The 23,966-nt window shown below is 39.2% G+C and overlaps 1 protein-coding gene and 1 pseudogene across 7 annotated transcripts in view; one reads left to right on the top strand and one right to left on the bottom strand.

Annotated features, from left to right (window-relative positions):
- The window catches only part of DOCK4 (dedicator of cytokinesis 4), a 312,022-nt gene that overhangs the window by 232,513 nt on the left and 55,543 nt on the right, over positions 1-23,966 (bottom strand). The window lies entirely within an intron of this gene.
- On the top strand, positions 6,264-6,416 carry LOC144583362 (U1 spliceosomal RNA; annotated as a pseudogene).

Below are 23,966 nucleotides of genomic sequence, written 5' to 3'. Positions count from 1 at the left end.
GGGTCCCCTCCAGCTCTGCACAGCTGAAAGATTATTATTTTGTACTCTACTAAGCAGTTCCCAGCACACATCTAACATTATGACACTCACTAGAAAATGCCAGACAACAGCAAAACGGGCACTTGGCGCTAGTTTTTGATTCAGTGTGATTCACTTTCCACATCAAGAATAAACAACCTGCTCCTGAGGAGATAAGGCGGCTTGGGTAACTTTACTATTCAAGCTATAGGTGAATAAAAGAAGCAGCTGAGGAGACATTCAGGCTGAAGCAGAGCAATCTAAGCCTACAATAATGGTACACTTGCAGTTGCTCCCATTTTTTTTTCCATTTCTCCCTGGAGTTCACATCACTACCCAATGCCCCTTCCAGTTGTGCCCACAGGATCGAACTCTTCAGACAGACATCCAAGATCAGATGCTACTTAGTGGTATGTAGGCTTCACTTTATACTGAGACCTGGTGGTGGAAGAAATGCAGTACCTAATGGCTTGTCTTTGTTCAGCTTGTCTGTACCTGATGTCAACAGTTACTTCTTCTCTTCGTAGAATTTGGTCAGCAGCTCATATTCCACAGCAAACCAACCAACTCAAACCATCATTTATGAAAAATATTTTAGAAATTAAGTCATCATTTTAAAGAAGGTCTTTACTTGAGCTGATCCCACTGTGAAATTCAGAGAATCCTTCAAACTGTTCACTTTTCAGGCCAAAAAACCCACCTCACGTTACAGCCCTCTTACCTTTTTCTATTGGTCTCCTAAATGTTGTTTTTAGAAAGGTAGAAAGGGCTCATGAGAGGTGTATAAAATTCTACAGTATAATGCAATTGTATGGTGAAAGGAAACAGAGAAAAGCTTCTGCTTCAGTCATAATATTAGAATGCAGGGTTGTCCAGTGAAGCAGAATGGTGCGAAATTTTGGACAAATAAAAGGAAGTACTTCTTCACCCAATGCATAATTAAACTACAGAATTTGCAAACACAATATGTAGCATAACCATGTACTTAGATGCCTTTAAAGGCATAGAGAGTGAAGTAATGAATGGTTGCTACTTATGATAGCTGTATATCTCCTCCAACATTAAATAGCACTACCTCCAGTAAAACCGCCCAGAGTAGACCCTTGGTCTAGATGGGTGGGATGGATAGATAGATAGATAGATAGATAGATAGATAGATAGATAGATAGATAGATAGATAGATAGATAGATAGATAGATAGATAGATAGATAGATAGATAGATAGATAGATAGATAGATAGATAGATAGATAGATAGATAGATAGATAGATAGATAGATAGATAGATAGATAAATAAATAAATGTCTCTCAGTAGCAGTTGCTGGGAAGGAAGCTACTGCATGAATGTCTTTTATATCTTGTTCCCCGAAGGCAGCTGGCTGGCTCAGTGCAATTCAGCAGGGCTCTTCTCATGTTCTTATGAATAAAACTGGAGGGAGGATTTGTGGGACAAGAATGTTTCATTAATATACTGTCTTCATTAATATGCCTATCTTTCCCCCATGATTTGACCACTGGCAAGGGACGTGGTGGCGCTGTAGGCTAAACCGCAGAAGCCTGTGCTGCAGGGTCAGAAGACCAAGCAGTCATAAGATCGAATCCATGTGACGGAGTGAGCGCCCGTCACTTGTCCCAGCTCCCGCCAACCTAGCGGTTCGAAAGCATGCAAATGCAAGTAGATAAATAGGGACCACCTCGGTGGGAAGGTAACAGCGTTCTGTGTCTAAGTTGCACTGGCCATGTGACCACGGAAGATTGTCTTTGGACAAAATGCTGGCTCTATGGCTTGGAAACGGGGATGAGCACCGCACCCTAGAGTCGAACACGACTGGACAAAAATTGTCAAGGGGAACCTTTAGGGTTACATGATATGGAAATGTTACCATTCCACTGATGTTACTCAGTAAACATGTACATGGGCAGCGGGGGAGGAGAATTCTGTTTGTTTCTTCTCAGGGGTATTTTTTCAGGTGTTTCTTTTGTTTTCATGTTTTTAGTGCATTCATCCTTTTTGTTGTTGTATAGTTGTTAAGTCATGTTCGACTCTTCATGACCCCATGGACCAGAACACGCCAGGCCCTCCTGTCTTCCATTGCCTCCCGGAGTTGGGTCAAATTCATGTTGGTAGCTTCAATGACACTGTCCAACCATCTTTCCTCTGTCGTACCCTTCTTCTCTTGCTTTCACACTTCCCCAATATCAGGGTCTTTTTCAGGCAGATTTCTCTTCTCATGAGATGGACAAAGTATTGGAGCCTCAGCTTCAGGATCTATCCTTCCAGTGAGCACTCAAGGTTGATTTCTTTCAGAACGGATAGGTTTGATCTCCTTGCAGTCCAGGGGACTCTCAAGAATCTCCTCCAGCACCACAATTCAAAGCATCAATTCTTCGGCGGTCAGCCTTCTTTATGGTCCAGCTCTCACTTCCATACATCGCTGCTGGAAAAACCATAGCTTTGACTATGCGAACCTTTGTCGGCCGGGTAATGTCTCTGCTTTTTAAAATGCTGTCAAGGTTTGTCATCGCTTTCCTCCCAAGAAGCAGGCGTATTTTAATTTCGTGGCTGCTATCACCATCTGCAATGATCGTGGAACCAAAGAAGGGAAAATCTGTCACTGCCTCCATATCTTCCCCTTCTATTTGCCAGGAGGTGATGGGACCAGTGGCCATGATCTTAGTTTTTTTTAAATGTTGAGCTTCAGACCATTTTTGGCGCTCTCCTCTTTCACCCTCATTAAGAGGTTCTTTAATTCCTCCTCACTTTCTGCCATCAGAGTGGTATCATCTGCATATTGGAGGTTGTTGATATTTCTTCTGGCAATCTTAATTCCATTTTGGGATTCCTCCAGTCCAGCCTTCCGCATGATGTATTCTGCATATAAGTTAAATACGAAGGGGAACAATATACAACCTTGTCGTACTCCTTTCCCAATTTTGAACCAATCAGTTGTTCCATATCCAGTTCTAACTGTTGCTTCCTGTTCCACATATAGATGTGAAAGTCTTTTTCAGGTTATTTCATTCTGGATTTTACTATTGGTATTTCCTGGCACTACTCCAGTTTAAGCCCTACATAACTCTTAACAGCTGCTTCAAAAAAAGCAGACAGGAAAGGCAACAGAGAACTGGTCTACTTAAAGAAAAGGCAAAAGCACATGAGAAGGAAAAATGATTTAAACCATCTCACCAAAATATGCACCTTTAACAGAATATACACATAGTTAAGTCTCCAAGTAAGAATTTTTTAAAAAAAAACCCAATTTAAAAGGGAAAGCATACACCACCCACCCATATACACACAGATAAAATTAAAACAAAGCAAAAGCATTCAGCCGCCTAGCTGAAATAACAAAGCAAACAAGCAAATAAAGGCAATAAAACAACAACACAACAACAATCAAAGCCTACTCCAAACCAAAACTCCTATAATATGGAAAAATTTCTCTCCCCTCTACCACCTGATGCCTAATACAATATGGAGGGCACTAGGCACTAGCATACTGATTCCTACAAGCGCATCTGAAGCAAAGCATTCCTCTCACTAAATTCTAACCAATCCAGTTCCTTTTACAGGTTCAGAAATCTCATAGCTGCACATTCTGATTGGCTGCTGACAGCAGCTCTTGCAATGCTATTTAATTTAAAACATTCTTTGAAATTTGATAGACAAAGTATGAAAAAAAGTTACAGGAACATGGAAAAAAGAAAAGAATATGGAACTTTTGTGTATTCCTCATTCATTTAAATGAATAATTTGTGTCTTGGAGGCTCCATTTTGGGAATCCAAGAAATAACAAGGATAATGGAAAAAAATACAGTTTTTTCCCCCTTTTTCATCTTTACATTAAAGATCCTTCTCTATTATCCAGAACAAACATTAAGAGTAAGATACACACAGAGAGATGCACACAGTTGCTTATTTACTTCCAGACTGGTAGCTGAATCAGGATTTCCAGATACATACACACAGATATTAAAAGTAGTGATGTCATACTTTAGATTCACAAATAGTCTCTGGGAAAGCATTATGTTCCATTATCTCATAAAGTACTGATGCATTTGTGATTTTATTAACACACCAAAGTAGTTGTTAATCTGGTTAACATTTGGCAGTTAGCTACTTTCAAAGCCCCATTCTTAGCAACCTCCCATGTCAAGAATGAAAGTTACCGTATTTTTCGCTCCATAAGACGCACCTCTCCATAAGACGCACCTCATTTTTAGGAGAGGAAAACAGGGAAAAAATATTCTGGCAAATTCATAAGGCAGTAGCAATAGATAGATGTTGTCACATCAATTACCTCAAACTTCTTGCAGTGTACAACACAGTGAGAGCTTTTGAACAATTTGTAGTTGGCAAAGTTATTCCAATAGCCACAGACAACAACACTACAATGCTTTATATCAACCACCAAGGAGGAACAAAATCCATGTCTTTCTTGCTACTAACAGTACAGTTTTGGGACTGGTGTATTCTCAAGCATGTCATTTCACAAGTCATACATGTACCAGAAGTGGAGAATCATGAAGCAGACTTCTACAGCAGGATGACACACAATGAGTGGGAATTACAGTACCATCTCAAGTCTTAACACTTATAATGAATTGTTATTGCACTGAAAGAGATGGATAAACAGATTGTTGCTGGGTAGTCAATAAGAGCTATGATGAAGAAATCACCACCAGCACAGGTGTAAGCAAACAGCAAAGCATGCCTCACTTCCACTCCCTCCCTTCCTCCCTTCCTTCTTTACAGCAATAAAGTTTTCTCTCTCCATCATTCAGTTCTTTACTTTGCAGCATGCAGCATGTCCACAGAAAGTGTGCTTACTTTTATCAGCTTTTTGCAGCTGATCCTCCTGTTTCCTCCACTCTTTAATCATTTTTTCAGATGAGGAGGCCCAAAATGTCTCTGCACTGTTCACTATTTCCATACTCCTTAGCATATTTTACTACCTCTAGTTTAAAAGGAATGTTATATGCTAGCCTTTTCTGCTTTATCATCCTTGCACTGGTAGAATGAGTTCCCATACTCTGCAAGAAAAATGTGCCCCTTATACATCACAACATCTACTGCCTGCTTGCTTTTACAAATATAATCTCAAAGCAGCACAGAATCATAGAATAATGGAGTTGGAAGAGGCCTATACTGTAAGGCCATCAATTCCAACCCCTGGTTCAATGCAGGAATCCAAATCAGAGCAGATCTGACAGATGGTTGTCCAGTTTTAGAGACTACAATAGGATAAAATACAGTAGCTGGGAATCACAATAAAAAGATAAAATCTACCAGCAATATTGTAGAACAACAATGATTAAGAAAAACCAATAAAAACAGGGGGAGTGACACCATGCAGCTTTTATTAACACAAAAATAGTACTAAAATTTCTGTTTCCAGTTGTGTGTGTGTACGTGTGAAATGCTATTTATGAAATGTTGGGTTCTTAAACCAATTTTCAAGATTTCAAAGCTTTACTTGGACATATTCAGATCTGTGATTCAGATCTGCCCTCTGCAATTCAAATTGCCTTACTCCTGATGAGTCCATAAAAACTGTGGCAAGCTAATACACCAAATAAAACCTGTAGCCCTAGTGGTAATATATTAAGGAAAGGAGTGTTAGGTCCCTTTTAGTTTCCCTTTTGAACTTTATTCTGCATGTGCTCAGTGCCTTTTTAATCATTCTGTGCTTCAGAATGAAATTTGGCTAACAATACACATTAGCCTCCCCCCCAGGTCCCTTAATGTTTTAAATATCTGCAAAATTACTTCTATTTAGGCTTAATTTGTGGGGAAGTGATGCAGCTTACTACCAAGGCCTATAAAATAAATAAAATAAATAAAATAAATAAAAAATATTAAACTTACTGGCAATTTTAGAAGCTTTTGTTTCTGTCCTCTCTCTCTCTCTGGTTCTCCACATGTCTGGTTGGTCACATGGTTTAACTTCTCTGCAGAAGGTGAAGGGAAAGAGACTCCTCCTTCCTGCTTTGCTTCTCCAATAGCCAATTGGGTGATGCAAGCAGGCAGATATGCTAATATCTGTGCACTGAAGGATTGTGGGAGGAACATCCAGCCCCTGATGGGGGTCCTGCAGGGCACCCCAAAACACTGAAGAGCTCTCCTGGCCTCTTTTGGGATTGGGGCTATGCAGCCCTGTTCTAATCAGGAGGTGCAGCCGGGGGTCACCATGCCTTTGGAGGGTAGGGCACACAAAGGGCCAGGAGGCTTAGAAGCCATTCAAACTCAGACCTGGCAGGGGAGATACCATTGTTGTAAAAGTGGTTTTCCCAGGGTAAGGCTCATCTATTGCACTTCAGATGAGCTGACTCCTGTGATTTCCCCAAACATGGGAAAATCAACTGCCTAAGTGGGAGACTGTGTTTATGGTTTCCCCTGGTGTTTCTAGAACTATCCTTTGGTCCTTGGCTATTTTCACTGTTTGCTGCCATAGGCCTATTTGCCTTGCTGGTTTTCCAGGTGGGCTGCAGGAAGCAGGTCCTGGAAAGCTAGCAGTGCAGAATGGTGAGGTCTAAATAGCAAGCAGTCTCTGCTGCCAGTTCAGAGACCTCCCAGCATGGCAGTGGGAGGCTTTTGGGTGGTGGTGGCTGAGCCCTGGGTTATTGCATTCACTCCATAAGACGCATGTACTTTCCCTCCCACCTTTTTGAAGAGAAAAAGTGCGTCTTATGGAGCAAAAAATACGGTAACTCTGCACTCTGTATCCGTCTCTGACTCTGTATGCATCTGTGGATGAGGTGAGCTGTCAAATTTTTTTAATTTGAACAAGTTGCCCGTTCTGTTGTTGAATTGCAGGTTTTATTTCAGGTACAAAGACAGAAGAATTGTTCTAGGGAACAAATAGATTTTTCCCTCTGTAGAAAAAAATGTTACATTATCAATTTGATCTAATTTATAAACAAGAAATGGAGTTGCAACATATGAAGATATATAAGCAATAAAGAAGAATGAATATAATTAAATGCTGAAACCATCCACTGATAGGTTGATACTGTCAGACCAGAGAACCACTGTGCAATTGTTCAAACAGTATCGCTTGAACTGGTCATATTATTATTATTTTTAAAAAATAATAACATTCCCAGCTATACGTAATATAAAGTTCTACTATCTTCCATATCTTCCAACATGTCTGAAATATTTTCATAAATCCATTCTAGGTTGTGACAGAATGGGAAATATAAACTAATTCCAGGATCAGATAGGTATGGCTAAATCTGTCCAATGAGCTTTCTATAACATTTACATTTTTAAAGCACAAACTCTGTGTGTGTGTGTGTGTGTGTGTGTGTGTGTGTGTGTGTGTGTGTGTGTGTGATGTCACTAAGTTGCATTTGACTTGTGGTGACCCTAACTGGGCTTTCAAGGTATGTAAAACAGGCGTGGTTTTCCAGTACTACCCTCCACTGAGTTTCTTGCCCAAGCAGGGATTTGAACCCAGGTTTCTTGAGTCCTATTTAACTGCATCTCACTTCTGTATTAGTCTGCAATTTGTTAAAGAACAAGTATGGGTAAGATTTCATAGGCATTTTAATGTACATAAAAATGTATTATGCATATTGGTGTGTGATTTTTCTGTAATGTGACCTGGAACTGTATTACTGTACTCAGTTTCCATTCCGGCATGGTTCCTAAGGTGAAGGCCATTGCCGCTACACAACACTCATGCCCAAGTATTCACCAGATGTGATCTTACCACATCCCTTTTACACAGACTGACTCTATCCTTAATTCTGTAATAAGGAAACGGTGCTTTTTAAGCAGGAAGTTTACGACTGACTCTTGAACAGATTGTGGGCGAACATATCTTAAACCACAATACCATACTTCCTTCTGTCATGTTACTGTGAGTCAGAGTTTTCTCCCTTGTGCCAACTAAATCTGAGGAGAGACTGGTTGTGCATATGTGACAAGTCTGCAGGTCAGCAACTTTCTTTGGATCCTTCTATTCTATGTGCTTTTTGTATTTCATTTTCTAAGGCGCTATTCTTTATAGTATAACTATGACCTCTCTTAAAAGGCCTGCCAAGATTTAACATGTGGACTTTTATATCCCAACTATGTATGTGTTACACCATATACCTGGGCTTTCTGCACTGACTGGCCCTCCCCTACATTTTGTTCAAACGTACCCAAAATGCAATGCTGTAGACACTAGAACGTCAGCTCTCTTATGGGATATCCTAATCTGTCCAATTAAACTCAATCCTGAACCCTACAAACATCTGGAAGAAAGGAAGAAAAAGGAAAACATTCCAGGAAACACGATGCTCACTGAAACATCTCATTTTATGCCCATTCTCACTTTTCTGGTTTATCAGTTTTTCCATGTACAAACCAAATTACAGGATTCAATTATTTAGTGACCATAAAGAGAAATGAGACTTAATTTGTCATCTCCAGAATCAAAGTTTGCTCCTCTTTCAGCTACTCTGCCTCTCTTCCAGGTATATGATTATATGGATAAAGATTACTAGGGCACTGGAGCATTTTTAAAAATCATTCTGCAACCCTTCCCAGCCATCTTTTTTTGAAATGTCATCACCAGCATTTCACGTGCACAGAAGGAATTATTTTGTAGTGTTTGTGCTACAAGAGTAATGTGCTAAGGCAGTAACCAATGATGCAAACCAACAGAAATGAATAAAGCTGGTAGATTCAAGATGCTTCATAAACTTCTGTTGTTGCCCAGGTCTGAAAATGTATAATCCTAACACTGTAAATCATTTTAAACATCTTAACCTTCATCCAGGTTCATTTTAATAAGTAGAATTGAGTGAGTTTTGGAGTAGCTCCTGATCCCCCAGGAATTTGTGAGTATTGAGGAACAGCAATAAGACTGTCTGAGTAAGTCAATAAGATTACAGATACAATTACACTCTTGCTTTTTATGATCCCATTGAGAATTGCAGTGGCCATCCTAAATGACAACCAGGATATTTTTCATCTGCTTATTATCATCACAGCTAGCTGAGAAACAACACAAGATATTCATGTATTGTCCCAATACATTACAAAAAGACTAAACATACATCAAAAGCATACAAGCAATAGATTTGTTGGAACAATTTTTATCCCAATCCCTTCCCCCCCCCCCATAAAGGCGCAACATCAATAAGTGCCTCCTATGTAATTCTAGTTCTATGTAAATTCCACAATAAAAAATGACTCTGGGGGATAAAAGTGTTCAGCCTGAATAGATGGTAGCTGAGGAATAAAAAAGGTGACTGGAAAAAGTATGACTGGTTTTGACAGATTTTCATTTTAACTTGGAAAAACTATTATTACTTGTTTGTAAGTAATATAAATAAGTAATAATAGTTATTTATTACTTGTTGTTATTAGTTGTTAATAGTTGCTTCTTTAGCACATTCTCCTCTTTTGAGAATGTGCTAAAGAAGCAGACTGTTTTAAGATAGGCAGGAAAGAAAATAAGCAGGAAAGCACTTTGAGTATGATAGGGATTCAGGTATCAAATCCTGAAGGCTTTCGTTTTAGGCAACACACACACAAAAACTGTGCCAAATGACAGAAAGCAGCAGGAGAAAGCAGAGAAGAAAGGATAAATTTACTTGTTATGCAATTTGTAAATCATCAACGACAAGTCAATATTTGGACCTGAGCAGTACAAATTAGAAACTATTTGTCTATAGTACACAAACGTATTCTATGTTTAGATACAATATCCTCCCAAAAGGAGGCCTATGAGTAGACGTTATACATCAGATGAATAAGGACCAAAATATATAATAATTATGAACTCTCAATTCTCCCAGAATTTTTGGGGTATAAATTATTTTGATTTGAACTCCCAGCCTCAGGCTGTGCAACCAAGTACTCTAATGCAGTGGCTGTGCAATGACCCAAAGCTGACTATCAACTGAAGATACATTTACCAACACAAATTCATTATCCAACATCAACAAATAAGAAAAATTGATAACAAAAAATGAGAGTCAAGACAGTTAAAGTATAATATTGCTGCTTGAAGTAAAGTCTGTTCATATAATGATGGTCATCCATACAATAAGCAATTCAATGCATTGAGGCTGAAAGTTTTAGGCCTAGCTATGGGGGTACTGTCTGAGGCAGCAAAACATTACTAACATATTCATGACACATCCATTTTGTTTATTCTCTTGAGCCACATTAGATAATACTGTACCTTTAATAGTTAAAATATGAAGTTGACATGTCTTTGATATACTGCACATTAACAAAGAGTATTGAAAAAGAATTGTTCCAGTGAACATCCCACACTGAAGTAGCATAAAGAACCAAGCAGCACCATATACTGGAATTCTCTGGCATGCTAGCCCCTAGTCTACATCAAGCAGAGTTAAGACATCTTGATAGGGCAGTTTGAGAGTTAATTCAAAACAGATCAATTGGAAGCTTCAGTGTTCTTGATGAATCTTTTACTATTGAGCCAGTTTCAGTGCAGCTTCTACCAGTGCTTAAAGAAGTTATCTTTCAGGATTAGAGTTCCCAGAACTCCTCACCCACTATGATGACTGGCAATTCCTAGGATCTCCTACAATGCCCCAGTCACAAGCTGTCTCTGACTAGAACAGGGGTGGGCAATTAATTTCTATAGGGGGGCCACATGAAACATCTGAACTGTGTTCGGGGGCCGAACCAACTTTACTTAAAAATAAAATGAAACAGTAATGTTATGATTGTTTTTATTTTAAACTTGTTAATCTTCACAAATACTAAAGAGGTTTTTTGCAGCGTGTTAAAGATAAGCAACTGATCAGCTTTAGACAAAAAGCTATAAATGGTTTTGATGTTCAAAACTGTCCGCGGGCCAGACAGGAGCAGCTTGCGGGCCATATGTGGCCCTCGGGCTGCATTTTGCCCAGGTGTGGACTAGAAGGTAGCAGGTTAATACTTCACCACTCCTGTGATTATAATTGTGACTCACTCACTTTCTTTTCTGAGTCTCTTTCACATAGTAGTAATATTATGATTAATTTCGTACAGTCCTTCCCAGATCTCAGAGAATTTTTATCAAATGTAATTTTGACAGAATCTGCCCTCCTCTGGCCGACTCTTCACACATTGAACTGGGCAACAGCCAGAAGCCTTCAAAGAAGCTCCATGGAGCCATTTTATACATTATAGTGCCCTGAAATAGAAGCTGAAAAAGACCTACTTACAAGAAAGTTGCAGTGAATGAAAAGACTCCAAATGCTTAAAAAATAGTTCTGAAAAGGTAGAAGAGGAGAAACTGAAGAAAGAGAGGAACTGGAGAGCATGTAACATAGATACTGGAAGCTTCAGTGCTTCCTTGTGAGTGCCTGGGAAGTTGGCCTATAAAGCAAGGATGGTTATCGGCTATGAACAAAAGGATAATTACCTTCAACTGACCTTCTGTTAAAGAAGATTTCAAAGGGCACTTCCAGACAGCACCGAAAAGGGTCTAACACTGCTACTTTAACTCTTGACTTCAAAGTTCAGTCCACTTCCGTCCCTCCTCCACCAGAATCATGCAAATTATGGTTGGGGAAAAGGAAGAGGAGAGGAAGAGGACTGTGTTTTGAATGAGCATGAAAGGGGATTACAACAGGTGTGAAATAGCTAATTTACTGTATAAAAGGTGTTAGGAAAACTAGATCGTGTAGCTTGCCTCTAATATGGGGCTTTGCTCACTTGCCATCTGGTTGCTGTATTATGAAATTGTACCAGGAAAGGATGCACTTTGTGCGTGTCCCAGAACTGCGATACCACTCTGCTAAGGTATGAATACTGTATTAGGTAGTCTAGCTTGGCATTTGTTGTTTGATGTGTTTCTCTTGAATTGCCTGAGACTGTCTCTGTATTTTGCTACAAGTATCTTCTGCAACCTTTTTGTAACATTTTGGAACTTCTGTCCCTTAACCTTCCACCACTATCCCCTCGCTGTCCATTTAATAAAAAACAAACATCCTTTCAAGCAGCTATCTGGATTTTTGGTATAGAGGGTTTATGCTGCTCAAACCAGGTCTTGCCTTGACCAAGCTACTGGGATTTTTTGGTATTAGGGTGGGTGTTGTGGCAGGTCTGCTCTTGCAAGGAAGGCACCTTGTTTCTCAGTGCTTAGTCTTATGTATTTTTGTTTGAACTCCCTGCAGATACTGCGAAATCTGAGTAAACTGGAGTGTTTGGGGTCTAGCCACAGAGTTATTTTCTTCCAAATAAATAAGTGTTTAACAGGTTAATTCCTAGGGAATAGCTTTCTTGGAAATAAATAAATTATTTTAGTTCGAGCATACACAAGAATCTTAAGAGGTAGAATTGTTGATTACTAAAAAGAGCCTACTGTATCTTATTTGTTGGCATATGTAGACTCATAAGCTTATACATGGGAAGTACTGTACACAAAACCAATTGTCTCTGGCAATCCCATAGGTCTGACTATTCAGATATTTGAAGCAAAAATCTAAATCCACTAAGAATAACAGGTAAGCAGCTTGCAAACTTCCTCCATCTCCATACCGTGGACAAAACAAGAGTTATTTATATCAATGCTTTATGTTCCTTACAACTCCAAGTCTAGACTGGAACAAGGAGGGTGTTCATATGGACACTCAGCTGAAACAAACATTGGTCAGTAATGTCTCTAAGGTGAGGGGCTACTCATTGCAATCAAAACTAAGGTTTCAACATAGGAATTTTAACACCCGGACAGGTCCTACAGACAAATTAAGTATTTCAGATTTTCATACTACCTCTCTTTTTCCAGACACAAGAGAGCTTTTGGTGCATTGACACAATACTGTACATCAAAGCAACATGATTCCTCTTTTCTGTGACTCTTTACTTCTAATCTGATTCCATGTCAATAAGCTATTCTGCAAATGTAGGAAACAGCCACATCCGCATTTTTAATTTGTTGATTTGAAAGTATAGGTCAATTGCTGTCAAGGGCACTTAAAAAACAAAACTATGTCCACTAGATAAAGATTAGAGGAAACCAAACAAATATTGTGCCTGTGTGTGATTCAGTCTATTGTTGTCATTGCAGTTTGGATATGTAATAGAGAAGGAGAAATTAATTATAACACTTGCCTTTCAAGTGATCTGCTGATCTGGCTAAAATTTATGTTAAGTTGACAACTGGAAGATATGCAAATCCAGTTATTGCATATGGTTTGCATAAACATGAAACCACACTGTCACAGAATTCTAACTCTGGAATTGAGGGCACATTATTTGTTGGATTGCTGATGTAAGGCATCAGATACCTCGAACATGTAGGGGCAGATGTCTTAAATCTTCTCCTGATCTAACATTGATCCATGTGGATATACTGATCCAAGGAATTTTTCCTGCACTTTGCTCTTATGTGGATATAAGGGATTTAACAGTCTACATCTGAAATTTTTAAACCTTAAGATTCTTCCATCTCAAATATGACAAAATAAGCAAGCACGGGTAAGTTCCTACTGGAACAGAACTGAAATTAAACTCAGCCCCCATCTGAACCAGACAAATTCAACAGATATAGCTACTCTTAAAATGGCAACACTCATTTCCTATCTGTTTACCATACAGACACTGAGGAGACTCTTAGAAAAAAAAATAGAGAGATGGCAGCTCTAATTCACTTCTATTAAACTTGAATACATATGGATTAAAGTCAAGACTTTTAAGAGGCTCGAAGCCCTGGGCCCAAATGGACAGAATGATTGGCTACTTTATCTTCCATATCCAAGTTTTCTTTGTTATAGTTTTCAAATTGTTTCCACTCCAAATATGAAGACATTTGCAAATGTTGGTAAATTATTTTAAAAAAACAACATGAATTTCTCACCTATCTCTAGCTCTCACTGTGCCAGTTGCACTGCTGGCTTTCTGCACACTGATGTTCTAGAACAATTCTAAATCTCTACTTGCCTCACTACCTGCCTGAGAGAATAAGTTCTGATGACCAAATGGTGTTTTATTCAGTTACTGTAGAGAAAGCAAGCAGTCTGGTTCATAAAAGCAAAGTATCAGACCAGAAAGGAACTTGCACAATGCCTCAATCTGGCATCTACGAGGAAGTCTGTTTTGGGATCATACCCTGCTTGTTAACATCTGGAGGTCCAAGGTTGGGGATCACTGGTATAAGGGATAGAATGACGGACTAGGACTCTGAAGAACAGTGTTTGACTCCTCACTCAGCCATTGAAACTCACTGACTGAGTGGAACTGGTGAAACCACTCCTTAAACATTTCACTTACCTTGAAAGTCCTGTTGGGGTTGCTATAAGTCAGTTCTGACTTGACAGCACAGAACAACAACTACTGCTACTCTCCATTTTATCTTTATCTGTTTGGATTAACTGTGCCTTTGATGCACTGGTGATCTTGGCCATGTACCCCAAGCTCAATTCAAGAATCATAAGTGATCACAGTATGCTTCTTTGACCTATCTATTATATACCATATGCACTCATTCCGTATATGAATTGTATACAACATTTAGGTGCTTATGATGTATCATGACTGAGTTTTTAAAAACTGAATAAACCATGATAGGGATAAAATGTAATAATAATAATATTAATTGTGTGCCATCAGGTCAATTCTGAGTTATGGTGAGACTTTCCAGCATTTTATAGGTAGAGAATACTCAAAAGTGATTTACCCTTCCCTTCCACTGGGGGCATCCTCAAACTGTGCAGCTTGCCCAAGGCCACACTGGCTGGCTCTTCTTTTTGGATGCACAGTGGGAAATTGAACTCTCAACCTCTGACTCTGCAGCTAGATACTTAACCCACAGAGGTATCCAGCCAGCTTAGTAATACTACGAATTAATGTTGTGGATTTTTTCTAGCCCTAGCCAATTAAATGCATATACTAAAAGCCCCTCACGGCTTCAAGATGTTTGCTTGGAAATCCATGCCCATCTTAACAGAAAGAGCTTCAGTTTACCTCATTACAGAAATATTGTGGATTTGTAAGGCTCTCGTCTTTACTGAACCAAAAAAAGCTGTGTGAGAAAAAGAGAGAACTGTATCATTACAAAATAACTAAAGCTAACAAACAACATGTTCAAGTAAGAAGCAGTGATGTATTATTTAAAGGTTATGCTTCAGCTTCACCTAATAGTCAGCATTCGAATGCCTGATGTCATTGAACACAAAGCCAAAGGGGGTACAAATCCTAGTCAATAGGACAGTGAAAATAATGAGTTGAACTGAACTTTGCCCCATTTTGAAAATGGAACTAGGTTACCTCAGCTGGCACAGATAAAGCAAGATGCTTTAGGACTCATTCAGATAACTATGCCCTGTCATAGTTTAGCTTAATGGGATAAGGCTTTACTGTAACATATTGTCTACACTTATTTAGTGTAGGTATTAAGGTCTGCAAGATGTCAAATTTATAGCACCATCAGACTGTTATATGAAAAAGAGAAGTCTTTTATTTATTCTTTCTCCCTACCTCTCTGCATCAGAGACAGACCATGAGAAAGAGAGAGGGGGAGAGACACAGAGACAGAAAGAACCTAAAGTCTGAGGGAGAGATTTTAAAAAAATACCTGCTAGATATAAACAGACATTTTCTCTCAACACTAAAAGCTTCTCCTCAAACACCAGCCTCCATTACTTTGGCTGAATGTCAGTGTTGGCACAAATATGACTGGGGGAAGAACTGTGTTGTTTATCCTCATGGGCCTCCTCTTCAGATCCCTGGCTTCTCCTCAGCTCTCCTGTAACCTTCTCCTTGATATCTCCCTCAAAATTCAAGTTCTCAACTTTGGTATTTTCCATTTGCCCCTCCATTCCTAAACCACAACCAATCTTATTCCTGTAGCAAAGTTCATCTTGCTTTTGTCTCATGTACAGTGGTGTAGTTGTGGCACCCTGCACAAAGTCAATGCACTGGTACTTCTCCTTCAGTCAGGATCCTCCTGGGCTGCCCGGTGAGCTCCATCAGATAACTCCCTCCATCCCCTCCCCTCAAATAGCCACTAGCTTGTGTCTCTTCAGACTGGCCTTCCTTCAAAATCACGCTCCTTTCATGTCTTATATTCCCCCGCCCTCACCTCAAACTACTTTCCCTTTTGGGTGGGGAAATTGGGTGTTTTACCCATCCACAGTGCATGAAAGGGTAGAGATTGAAAAAGAGAAAAACACACACAAGGACACATCATCAAATGATACACGCTAGCAAAGTGTATGGATGAGCATTGAACAATACAGAAGAAGTGTCCACACCAGCACATACTGCATTGGAAGAAATTGGAACAAAAATATATCACCACCCAACTGTGGTACTGTATTTTAAAAAATGGAAAGGAAGGGGGGGTTGTCCCACTCTAATTCTTCTGACACTAGTTTCGGCCCTTTATTGTCTGTAACTAGAATTCAGTACCAGTATAATAAGAAAGGTGAAGAAATGTTCAATGTGGACAGACTCACAGATACTGTTGCATGTAAAGCAAGCTTGCCTTCTAAAATTGTGGGGAAAGGTAGAGAGAAACAGTAGCAATTGTCCAGTTCATTTTAACTATTTCTGCCACATAGCAGCAGACATGAGATATTTTCCTTGCTGTATAGCCATGCCACACTTTAAGTAGCTGCTGCTGCTATCACCTCAGTTCACATTACTTTGCTCAATGGGAAAAGCTTTCTATGTGAAAAACTCAAGATGACCCAGTTAGTGAATGCTAATCAGACAGCTAAAGTGAGAAGCTTCCGAAAGTTGGCTGATTACTGTTATAGACATATGACGTTTCTATGTATGGGAGCTTTTGTGACTTCTTATGACTGGGATAGAACTGTCCTCTTCTGATAAACCCGTACAACAGTCATCATGGCACAGAAGTTGCTTCCAGAAGCCCATACAAAGCCCCGCATGGTGCCAACCCCCACTGGCTCCTATTGAATTCTATGGATGTCACTGGATAACTGAAATCATAAGACATCAAACCCAAGAGAAATACCAGCCTTGTTCAAAAATATAAATGGTAATGAGTACTTAACACAGATAATTATACAAAAATCCAAAACACTGTAATACAGAGTCTCTGCCCCTCGTATATTAATTCAAAGCACCCTAATTTAAAATAGAACTCACTTCATGAAATCTCCAAGAGAGACTTTATGTACGAATTTGACTCTTTTATATTTAGGCTCAATGTACCTTAATCTTCATGTCCAAAAGCATTCAGAACTGGTAGGCTTGGGCCATTTCCACCATGATAATCATTTCCATCTCACATTTTGGTGCAAAATGCATTTTATCTTTCACATTATGTCAGTTGGTTCTTTTATGTAAAGCAAGCATATTTTCACAATTACCACTAGTGTGTATCCCTAGAAACAAAGTGACTCAGAAGTGCAGGGTTGCTTCAGGCAACTGGTAAGTTAACTGTGGGACTCCTATGAATGTTAAAACAAAAAGCAGACCCACAGCACTATCTGATAAAGTCCAGGAAAGCATCAGGCCACTTGTCTCATGTGATCCAAGCAGAGGCAACGATGACTCGCCCATTAGGACAAGAAAAATATTGCCCCACTTCAAGCTTATGCTATTCCCAGGCATTCCACTTCTCCTTGCCAGAGGCCAGAAGCCTTTGTATGAATCCATGTGTACATGTATGCCTGCCTTTCTCCCTCTGTCTGGGTTTGTATGGGCATGCCTCTGTATGAGCATGTGAACACCCATTTTTGCCTCAGCTCTGCCAACCACTTAATGCTGTACCTTCCACATTACCAACCATAGTGGGTAGACTGTTGCTGACCAGAGATGGGCAACTTATCCTGCAATGGATTGTGGACTACTAGTATATTAAGCCAGTGGTTCTTAACCAGTATTACACCTACCACTGATGTGGCACAGAATTACTCTAAATGGGACACTGGATTTACACAATAGCTAAAAGTTCTCTTTCTACAGCTACTTTCTTCAAGGCCATGCCATTACCTACTGACTCCACCTGTCATGGATTAACCATCTGTGACTTTCTGGTATGCTAATAGCGGCAGTGGGCATGTTACTTTTCTCCTAATCCCATTTTTTTCCTGCCCAGCAACTTAGTGGCTGAAATCTAGTAGTAAGTCACTAGAGTAGGCCCACTGAATCAACAGAACATACAGAAGAGTTGACTCACCAAATCCCGATTCAATAAATTTACTCTTATGACTGGATTTCAGCAACTATAAATGTAAGTATACTAATAGAGTGCCTGTAAAACGTAAAATTTCTTCAGAAAGAAGTGAGGAGTGACTAGTTACTTACATATCAGCAAAGGCTGAGTTTCTCCTAGGAAGGGGGTGATTTTGGCAAGTAAAACTAATATATCAGGGTTCCAGAGTTGGACTTCCAGAGTACAGAGTCTCTACAACCAACAGCTTTTTTAACTGTCAATGTCTTACAGGTTTGACACAGAACAACTCAAACACTGGCATTCTGTTTCACTTTCTAGTTGCTAAAAAATGACAGCTCTAAATGTAAGTCACTAGTTCCACTATAAAAACAAAGGGAGCTTGGAATGATCTGCATAATTGCATCTGGATAAAAGTGTTTAAATTATATACACATATGCTTAACAATTTTTCCTGAAAACATTACCCAGTTTCAGTAAACAGCTATTTACTGGTTTAACTTCATGAATAAACCCCCCTTTTTATTTTAATAGAACTTCTCATGAGTTTATTAAAGGCATTTTCTTAAGTAATCCAAGGATTTTAGTCAATTAATCTAAGTGATTGTGTGATGCTGGTGTTGCAATCCTATGCATATTGGCTTGAGAGTAAATCCTTCTCAATGCATAGATTGATGAAATCATTAACACCCGTAATATATAGATACAAATACTGATACCCTAATTAGAGTCTGCAGATCATTACACCAACTGATAACCCGCGAAGTGTTTTTCCAACTTAATATTATCGACAAAAAAAGTATTTCTGAAAACCATTGATCATAACCTTTTCTCATGACAGAGGCACCTAGGATAATTTTAAGACCATACTTGGTATTCATTATTTGGAGGCCAAAGGGTAGCGAATGCTCTGAAGAGGAAACAAGTATAGAACAACAAAAGTTTACCAAGCAGGGCTGGCAGAGGAGAATGATACAAATAGACGATATGTGAAATTGTTGTTTTTCCTTTTGTTTCCTTTGTCCCACTTTCCTTTGACAGTCTTTCAGAACTACACCGTCCTGAAGATAAATAGCGGGAAAACATTCTTGGAAGTCTGTGTTCAACCTTATTGTTTTTTCCAGGTTAGTTAATATTGTGGCTCACGGACTAGGTAGCTATTACTGCTGTATATAAACACTTTCACACTCCCTTTTCACATAGGTTTACACTTCAAGTCAGCAATTGATTCTTTCAGGCCAACAGATTCTTCTTCCTTTCAATAAAATACTAATTGAATAAGCTACTACTTCCCACAAGCTTTCCGCTCACTACAGGTACTTCATAGCTCATTGCTATTGATCTGTTGTCGATTGAATTAGCAACTGATTATGCAACTAAAGCAGAAGCAATTCTTAACACTATAGCTCAGTTCAATTATGTGTAACCTTTCCAAACCCAGCTCTTTCCAGGTGTGTTAGACTACAATTATCACCTACTGGTTCTGGATGATGGGTACTTTAGTCCAACAAACTAGTTTGGAAAAGGCTGGTTTACAGGACAGCAGCTACAACCAGCACTTACCCTAATTGCTTGTAAACCAGTAAAAAATGAAACAGTGTGGTATAGTGATGGGTAGAGTAATGAACTAGAACTCAGACACATCGGTTCAAATATCTGTTCAGCCATGGAAACTCAATAAGGACTGGTGGCACTGGTAAAACTACTCCTTAAACAGCTCACATACATTGAAAATTTATATTATGTCATAAACTGGAAGCAGCTGAGTGACTCACAACAACAAAAAGAACCCCACACTTTGGTAAGATTTTGAAATAATCTCGATTTGGTAATTCCAAGGTTTTTTGTTTCTGAAATCAAATTTTTCTTTAGGAAAATTTTAGTATCCTTTTCATAATGTGGAAACATCTGTGGGACACAGTATGAGGAAGTCTTTAATTCCCTAAAATTGCTGCTGCTGATATAATCATCCTGGTAGTGGTAATTTTCAGGAATTAAAGACTTCCCCATCCGATATCCTAACAGATTCGTCACAATGAAAGAATTCCAAGGGATCCATGTGACATTTGAGGGTGGGGGAAAATTTTAATTTCCAAAGAACTTTTGCAGCTGATGACATTTTATCAGCCTTATGAAGCTTAATTAAAGGATTCCAACCATAGTTACTTAAATGTTAAAAGTTACATTGTCAATTCATTGGTTAAAATTCTTGATAAACTTCTTACGGTATCACCAAAAAACACATAATTTTATAAGTCTGAATCAAAAAGGTGGATTCCGCTGAAGGTAAAGAGTGCAGTGAAGATACAAAAATCATCTTTATACAAGCAGCAGGCTGTTTATCACACAATACAGAGAACTGCTCAATCACATTTGTAGATGTTCCAATATTTTACTTTGTGATCATCTTTACTTTTGCAAGCAAAAACGGATAAGAGTGATTACTGGGAAAGTGGGAGGTCTACAGAGACTGAACTGCAAAGTATCTGTCACGGTGTTTGCTCTTTTCTTTTGTTCACAGTTGCTCAAACTGTATTTCTCTTGCTGTCAGTGTATGTATGTAAACACTTCAAGCCTTGGCAGGGGAGAAGAGGCACATTTAGAAAACCAGTTCCCACATCAACCATCATATGAATCCCTAAAGTCCACAATGAGCTTCTGAACCTACTGCATTAAAAGGACTGTGGTGGGGAGAAAAGACTCTTGAAAACGGTGCTGTTCAACAAAAGAGTGAAGGGATACCTCCAATTTCTCTAAAGAATACTGTTGCTCTGGTGGAAGTTGCAATTGCTGACAGAATTGCTTAGCAAGTTGGGTATCTGGCTGCAGACCTAGAGGTTCTAGAGTTCGATTCCCCCTGGGTCTCCCAGGAGAACCAGCTCGGGTGGCCTTGGGCAAGCTGCACCATCCCAGCAGAAGAAAACAGAAAATCCCTTCTGAGTGCCTACATCCAGAAAACCCCAAGAAGGCTTGCCAAAAGTCACAAACAACTTGATAGCACATAACACACACTATACCAGGAGTGGACAGCATGCAGCCCAGAAGCTATATGCATCCACCCACTTCATTTTTGCAACCTCTCCCACCTCAAGCTCCCAAGGGACCATCCACTGATGCCTCAGAGCTGGCTGTTACAGCGACAGAAAAAGTGGTGTTTTTTCCATTTAAAAGCAACCACATTTTGAGGGGCAGGGGGAAGGCACATTCTCCCTGTATGCCTTATATAAAAGAGGAAAAACTCTAAAAGGGAGAACATTATGTTTGTTATGGAAACACAACAAATTTCATAATTAAGTTCCACTAACTGAGTCACAGTTCTAAAGCATGTCTCAGTAACCCCTAGAGAGACATGCTTTAGAACTGTGACTCAGTTGGTGGAACTTAATTCTGAAATTTGTTGTGTCCAGCCACCTAAAGTAGAACATGATACCTACCCCTGATACTCACTCAATTTGCCACAACATGGTATCCACCCAATTTGCCACATAAGGGGGAGGTGATGCTTATGCCCAGCATGAAAGAATTAATAAGAGTACAGAAGGATCATCATTTGCCAGAACCAGCACCATCCACACATGCACACACACATTTGTCAGAGAAGGAGGTTGCAGCAGGGGAATCTTATGCCACCAAAGGAGGAGGATCAAGTGAAGGTGATCCCCATACTGGCTACTGGCACCAGAGACTAGCTTTGGTGTACAGTGGCAGACATTTTCTAAATAGGGACCCAGACACAGGGAACTGTGAATTTTCAATTCCCAGCAAATTGCTTCACCCTGCCTTCACCCTGCTACGTGGGAGAATGGAACCTACAGTATACATGCAAATCTGGAAGACAGGAGTGGCAGCATTGCAAGATATATAAGTATACGCTTATTAGGGAGAAAAAACTAATCAAAGTATCACTTTAAAAAATCTTCTCCAGTCACTGAGTTACTAACAGGTCCTGCTTACCTTTATCATTGTATTCCTGCTCTTCCAACTTCATCTTCTTTTTTTTGTCGCCCTCTGTAGTATATAGTTGCTAAATTGCCCATTATCCCAAACTGTGATATGGTTTTTAAGGTATTGATCTCTACCTCAGTATATAATCAGTGGAAAGTAGGTCACATGAAAATGATTGTCAGCTTGATAGGGAGAAATGATCTGTGGTGGTTCAGCTATTTGAGGCTTCAGTCATATTGTAACTATTATTAGATAAGAAAACTGAAAGGTTGGTATCAAACCTTCATTTTCTGGAACAACTGGGTGCTTGTGGAGGTCACTCACCACTACCACTACCCTTTTAATACTGTATTCTCAATAGTATATCATTTACTGATATACTGTACCGTCAGTTAACAGAAAACTGTTACAATGAACATATTCATGCTCTTCAGTCATTGTAAGGTCATCTAACTGAAAACTGTCATCCTAAACAAAAGATAGGAAAAGTTACCTTTCGGGTCTGTACTTTCCAGAATCCCACAATTCACAGCTCTGTCAGCTGTGCGATTTAGGGACTTGTTCTAAACAGCTTCTCTCTATCTCTGACCCAAACATACTTGGGAGGAAGCTAGCTCAATTGCATGCATGTGGACCTACTTGTTAGAAAACATGGATCAGATTGAGTTCCACATGTCTTTAAAGTGATTCATCATTTTAGAAAAGGGATTCAACTATCATTAAAGACATAAACAAAACTAGAGGTAGATAAAATATATCACTATTACAATTATATATTATATTTTGCCGGAAACAAAAATATAGGTGATATAATCAACTCAATATAGGCACTTCATGTTGACTTTAGTAAAAGAAAAATCAAACTTGTCTCTTCACCTAGAAAATACAGCCAGCCATCTATATTATTACAGCTTGCACAAGGGTTCAGAGATGGAAAGTTATTACAGGGATGCCTCGCTAGACGAATGCCTCACTCAACGAAAAACTTGCAAGACGAAAGCGTTTTGCAATTTTTTGGTGACTCGCAAGATGAATTTTTCTATGGCCATGCTTCGCAAGATGAATTTTTTTCCTTTTCGGGGGGGGGGGGGTTGTTTTAAATCGCACAGCCATTAGTACTGCACTTCGCAAGATGAAAATTTTGCAATACGACACAACTCGCGGAACGAATTAATTTCGTCTTGCGAGGCATGACTGTATTGTGGATGACAACTCCCAGAATAACACTAGCTATGCTGCCTGGTGTGTTTTAGGAGTGATGGATCAGGAAGTAACTTTTCCCATCTCTGCCAGGATCACAGACATGGAGAAAGGTATCTGAAACAATGCAAAAATAATAGTAGCACAATTGTATTTCACTGAGCTTATCTACAAAAAATACCAACAAACTTTCTCCTGTTAATGGGTCCTGTACTGTAATTAGTTTGGAAATGAACAATATCTGAATGAATTCCTTGTTTAATTCCAAAACACTATGAAATTATTTCTTTTTTCAACTATACAGTTAGTGAAATAATTCATTTTCACATTCTTAAAAAAAAAAGCAAGCGATACACTTGTTTGGACAAAATATCAGAAGGCGGGTAGAGGGGAATCCACCAAGTGTGGGCAAAGACAGCAAAGCAGGGTATAGTGGTTGTAAATATAATTATAATTCCCTCATGGAGCCCCATCTTCCTTCCTCCCTGTCTTCCATTATAAACTGTAAATGGACTACTTTGGTAGGTCTAAGGACATTCAAGCTTCCAAGAGCTGAGCAGGGCTGCTGAGAACATGAACATTTTGAAGATGGCTCATTCATAAGTCAAAGGCAACTTGATGATAAACAACAACAACAACAACAACAGGAATTTTGTGCCCATACAGAGCCCAGCATGGACTGCCCAAAAATTAAAA

This window comes from Pogona vitticeps, chromosome 5 (assembly GCF_051106095.1).
Source record: "Pogona vitticeps strain Pit_001003342236 chromosome 5, PviZW2.1, whole genome shotgun sequence".
NCBI lineage: Eukaryota > Metazoa > Chordata > Lepidosauria > Squamata > Agamidae > Pogona > Pogona vitticeps.
Note: the sequence above shows the minus strand (reverse complement) of the source record. Positions and strands in the feature narration are given on the sequence as shown.